This window comes from Narcine bancroftii, chromosome 6 (genome assembly GCF_036971445.1).
Source record: "Narcine bancroftii isolate sNarBan1 chromosome 6, sNarBan1.hap1, whole genome shotgun sequence".
Taxonomy (NCBI): Eukaryota; Metazoa; Chordata; class Chondrichthyes; order Torpediniformes; family Narcinidae; genus Narcine; species Narcine bancroftii.
In genome coordinates this window covers 31,325,729-31,331,728 of record NC_091474.1, presented here as the reverse complement: position 1 = coordinate 31,331,728, position 6,000 = coordinate 31,325,729, and the positions used below count along the sequence as shown (strand labels likewise).

At 39.4% G+C, this 6,000-nt stretch overlaps 1 long non-coding RNA gene across 1 annotated transcript in view; it reads right to left on the bottom strand.

The window, feature by feature from the left end:
• Positions 1 to 435: 435 nt before the first annotated feature.
• LOC138737480 (uncharacterized) overlaps positions 436 to 6,000 on the bottom strand; it is a 29,160-nt gene continuing 23,595 nt past the window's right edge. Inside the window, exons 2-3 of the long non-coding RNA XR_011340954.1 lie at positions 2,986 to 3,037; positions 436 to 523 (exon numbers count right to left, since the gene is read on the bottom strand). This is a non-coding gene — a long non-coding RNA (uncharacterized lncRNA). The remainder of the gene's footprint in view (positions 524 to 2,985; positions 3,038 to 6,000) is intronic.

Here is a 6,000-nt window from a genome sequence, read left to right as displayed (position 1 = left end):
AATTGCTCTCGTGCTTCTCGTGTGCACACATGGGGGTCTAATCCAGGAATAAAAAAATTGCTTTGCAGATACTTAGCTATTCGTGTACATGTTAATTAGATGCTGCCAGTCCTGATCTTGTATGTATTGTAGTTGACGGGGAAGTGCTTTACCTTACCTTCACTGAAAGTTTAAAAGGAAAATATTGAAAGTGATGGACTTCGCGTTCCCCCCCCCAAAAATGAGTGGATGGATAAATAGGAGGTGCTCTGTTTCTTTCATTAAATTTTGTTAAATGATGATACCCATGTGGCAGAGTAATTTGAAATGTCAATGCAAGCTTTTAATATTAGCTTTGCAAATGTGATTTGATTAAAGTGAAATAGTTTTCTGTGAATTATGGAAGTCCATCCTGAAAGCTATTTGCAGTTTTTCATCTCTGAACAGTACTCAAAGGCCATCTTTAATTCATTTTTTCACATTTCTAACAGCTATTCTTGCTACTCAGTCCCTTTTTACCCTCCCTGAACCTTTCTTTGGATCTCTGTGTGAACAAGAAACAAAAATGCAAATTAGTTCAAGTCATTCAAGTACAAAAGAAAATAAACAGATTTTTCATGGGTTGCAGAATCCATTCTTTACCATTTCATTTATCTTTCAAATAAGACAGTTGCTTTCAACTTTTGATCTACTTGCCCTCAATCAGATAAAGTTGTTGTTACAATGTTTTCTTCTCTATCAACTAGTTCAATCAAGTTTCATATCATCAATTATTAATTCTCATTCAGATCATCTGAACTAAACAAATATAATTGCAAAATCAGAAAGGTTGTGATTAATTGCATGTGGCAAGTACATATTTCAATGCGTACTACTATTTATGAATGTTATACGCGATAACTTCTGATACTTGGAGTTACTGGTTTTGTTGTGGACAAGTTTAAATTATATGCCTTGTAGTACACTGGAATGAGTTGTTTATACTTGGTTACTTTAGATCATGTGCCCATTTGGAAAACCATTTTTGCCATTGTAAAGAAGGTTTCATTAATATTAATTGAAATGAAATGTCTCTTTTAAAGATTTGGTAAGAATTTTTTAAAAAGCGACTGTGACTTCTGGAAACTAACTATCTCTATTGACCAAATGGGAAGAAGTTGAACTATATGGAGGGCCCTCCATATAGAGTAGTAAAGGTTTGCATCATTGTTCCTTTGTCTGTGAACAATGTAAACATAATATGGGGAATGATTCACTTTTCTTCTCTCAACTTATAATTTTCTGGGGTATATTTTTTATTGGTAAATTAATTCTTTACAGTTACTGACTCTTTTGGGATCTATGTTGGACTTTGACCAAAACCTATCACATTTCAGAAATAATTGAAAGTGAGTTGAATTAATTATATAGCTTATTGGATAAACATTTAAAAGAGAAAAAAATTGCAGGGATTTAGGGCAGAGCTTAGAGATAATTGCAACGCTCTTTCAAACATTTGGCACATGCATGATGGATGGAGAAAACTTCCTCTGCATTTGTTTCATGAATCTGTGAGTTTTATCTTAACTTAGTATATTTTTTCCGTATTCAACATCATTTAGGACTGGAGGCAGATATGTTGTGTATTGCTCAAGCCTGAATCATAATCTACAATGAATTTAACTTGGATAGTGAGTAATTTTGGCTCAAATTCTATAATTCTCAGCAATCTATAAGTCTGCTTCGGGACTTATCTTTTAATTTGGTTGACCTTTAATTGTAGGGGTCAGAGAGCTCTTTGTTAAATAATCAATTACATTTGAAAAGTAGAAAATATAAGGCATTCCTCATCTAGGAATGTTGCTAAATAAATATAAGTCTTGAGCCTGTAAATTGGAGCCATTTGTAACATTTCATTGTCAGGATTTTGAGTCAGAGGCTGCCACGTGATATTTATGTTTTCATAATCTTCCAGCACATATGCTGTCCGTGATGTGGCCATCAATGTGTGAGATGCTTACCTTACAGACAAAATTGTAGCCATGGTGTTCAATTTCTGATCTTTCCCAATATTTCTTTGTAAAACAATATGCTAACTCCATAGGAAATGAAGAAGGAGCCGTGAATTAGAGTGCCATCTACTCCTGCCAGCCTGACATTCTAATGGTGCTGGTGTTTGTTGCTATGCAAAGGGACCAAAACCACTCGTATCAAGGACAGACAGTCATGATTGATGAGATCTTTAAGGTGTTCCTTCTCTGGTCTTGATAGATTTATATTTATTCTTCATTCTCAGTGGGTTATGGCCTTGAGTATTTGAGTTGCAGGTGGTCTTGAAAGCCCAGAAGAACCCATGTGTGTGATAGCTATCAGCAAGTTCTTGAGTGTCTTGCTTTTTACCAGGTGCCACTTGTTCATTGGGAGACAAGTTTTTTGCTGGCCCATCAAGATTTTCCCTTGAGGCTTAGTGGAATGACCAATCCATTAATGCCTTGCATTTTGCAGTTACAAAGGTCCAAGATCTCAGTCGTTCTTGCAATTAATCTTGGTGCTCCTTGATGAAAGACTGCTGGCAACATCACCGTGTGGAACCTGAACTGCTCTGTCCAAGATGGCAGGAAACTGCAGAGGGTTCTGTACATGTCTCAGTCCATCATACACACCCCCTCCTCTTCATTTTTAACCTCTGCTGCCTTGGAAAACCAGCCAACATATTTAAAGAATCATTCCATTCTGGCCACACTCTCTTCAACTTCCTCTTGTCAGGAAGAAAATTCACAAGTGTGAGATCACACAGCGCCAGATTCAAGGACAGTTTCTTTCCTGCCATTACCAGACTTTTGAATGACCCGAAAAATTGTCAAATGATGTGGCCTTTACTGTGTACTAACTGATCTCTCTGTAACAATTTTTTTTTATGGTGTCTTACTTGTACTATGTATGAAATGGCTATTGGTCTGTTCGCAAGACAACCTCTATCACAGGATTTTTGATACATGTAACAATAAACTTCCATATGAAACTCACATCATTGACTTGCCCAACACCAGGTCCTGAAACAGAAACTCCATGTCAAACTCTGTCGAAAGAAGAGATGATCAGAAAGGTGGAGAAGAAAAATTAAGGATATGTTAAAAGCAAAAAGGCAACAAAATTACTTTTAGGAATCCCTAGCTCTCCAAAAGTGCAGAGAACATTTAGCATAGCACTGAGAACCATGACCCAAGCATGCCCCCCACCCCCCCCCCCCAACCCCTCACCCTCCTTCTCCATTGGTGGTGGAGACTGTGGATGACATCAGGCACTTTAAAGCCCAACTAGACAAGAAACACGCCATCCTCATTTCTGCCAAAAAAGAGAAAGGCAGCGATGTTACACTATTGCTGAGTTTCCTTGTGCTTATTATGTTTCCAAAATCAGACACAGCAGAATGGATATGCATGTTCCCTCTCTGAATATTGAGCCCGTGCCTAGCACTAATGACGTTGTAATCCACCTACAGTGGTAGATAATTATGGCCAATTAATCTAAAGGTACATGTCTCCCCTTCCTTGAGTTTCCCTCATCTCGATGGCAGCTTTTTATGCTGCTTTACCCTTATTACCAAGATTCAATTGATTGTCATGCACACAAGATAGTGGGTTCATACTTCCCATGAACTTCCCATGATTCCTCAGAGCACAGACGCACACAACAGTTGGCACAGGAAACAGCTCACTCTGTTTTAATACAGTATATTTCCTGACAACTTTGTCTTTCTCTTCAACACCAGGCTCCTATCACCCACTTAAGCAGGGGCGATTATGGTGGAGGTTTGGATGGGACTATGACCATTCCCTTTGGGTAGTATCTCAAGAATCATATCCACCTGCTGAATAATAGGTTGGTGGGCTGGTGTTGGACCCTGCACAATTTAGTCCATAGCCATGAAGGCACTGTCTGCACTTGCCTGGGAGCAGGGTGGGGTATCTTCTGTTGAAAGTTTAGAACTGCATTGCTTCACACTTAGAAATTGAAAGTCTTTTAGGCTGTAAATCACAACCCATTGGACACTTCTTTGCTCAAGCTCTTTAACCTCTTTATAGATTGCTTCATCAGTTGACAGTACTGCACAGAATTCATTCTGATCATATCCATTGGGCAGTTGAAAATAGCTTTTCCCCTTGCAAGACACATTTGCCTCCCATCCACATCTTTCATATCTGGTTACCTCTAGACCAGTGGTGTTCAAACTGCCCTGCTAAACTCACATTCCCGCTGAAGCAATCCCTAGGCCATAAAGTGCTCTATGATTAGTAAGGGATTGCTTCAGGGGGTATGCAAGTGGAAAGAAAAAGGTTCGAAACCACTGTTTTATTTGTACCTAATTGGCTCGTTATGTGCACAGTTTCATAACTCCAAAGGAAATGGGTGAATTTCTCAAGCAAATATTTTAGAAACAATTGGGTCTAGAGCAGTGATTCTCAACCTTCCCTTCCTACTCACATTCCTCCTTAAGCAATCCCTTACTAATCACAGAGCATCGATGGCAGAGGGATTACTTAAGATGGAATGTGAGTTTGAAAACCTCTGCTCTAGACGTAGGTTCAGCATCTGAGCGACTGATCACAACTGTGAAATAGTGCCTTGGTGTTTTGTCATCAGAAGGCAATTTTCCCGGAGAGGAGTCACGTGATGGAGTAGTGGCCGGTAGGAGAATACCAGCACTCTCAGAAAAGAAGAAAGAAAATGAAGAAAAAGCAAAGCCCCAAAACACAACAAATAAAAGATAAAGGTGTGGAGAAAATGGCACCTAAGAAAGAAAAACCAAAAACAAAGGGAAAAAAAGAAGGAAAGACACCAGAAGAGAAAGGTGAAGGTCTTAACTGCACTAAAAAGCAGGCACCCACCATGGAAAGAGGACCCCGCTCCCCGAGGTTAGTGGAGACCTGGCAGGGTCGCGACCCACCGACCTCGGAACTGCAAAAATGGGTCACTGAGCCAAACTGAGGTGCGCAACTATGCATGCACAACAAGGAGAACACTGACGGGGGGGGGTGGGGGGGGCGGGGCGGGGGGGGGGGAACCACAGCATGAACAAGTGAGATATGCCTGACAGCAAGGCTCCCAGCTGGAAGATAAAGAAAGCAACAGGAAAGGGAGGGGTGAGAAAGAAAAAAGGAAGCAAGAGACAAGATAGCCAGCCCAGAAGAAGAGGACCAACATCAAGAAACCATGAAAAAAAAACCCAACAAACTGAGACAAGCAGCTCAACAAGAAAGTCAGAAGAGATATAAGAATGGCTGACACTAGAATTTAGTGAAATGAAAAGTACAGAAGTAAAAGTGAGTAGAATAGAGCTGGTAATAACAGATGTAGGGAAAGGATTAGAAAATGTGGAAGAGTGGGTAATGGCGGTAGAAATGGAAGTGAACAACTTAAAAAGAAAATTGGAAGAAAGTGACAAAAAAGTTAAAGAAACACCGGAGTTGTTACCTCAGAAGATGGATATAATGGAAAACTATAGTAGGCGAAACAATATAAAGATAGTGGGCCTTAAGGAAAATGAAGGAGGCAAAGATATGAAAGAATTTATAAAAGAATGGATCCCAAAAGTCCTGGGAATGTCAGAAATGCAGGAAAGAATGAAAATAGAAAGGGCACATAGAACATTAGCCCCAAAACTACAGTCACAACAAAAACCAAGATCTGTTTTAGTAAAATTACTGAGATACACGACAAGAGAAAATATATCGGAGAAGGCAATGAATAAAATTAGAGAAGACAAAAAAACCACTGGAATACAAAGGTAAAAAATTTTTTCTCTACCCAGACATAAGTTTTCAGCTCCTAAAGAAGAGGAAGGTGTTTAACGCAGCAACATCGATCCTATGGAAAAAAGGCTATAAATTTATGTTAAGATATCCAGCGGTGCTTGAAATAGTTATCCCAGGAGAGCAAAACAGACTGTTCTCGGATCTGGAGAAAGCACAAAAATTTGCAGAAGGCCTGCAAAACAGAAAAAGAGATAAAGAGATGTAACAAGAACAAAGAACGACGACA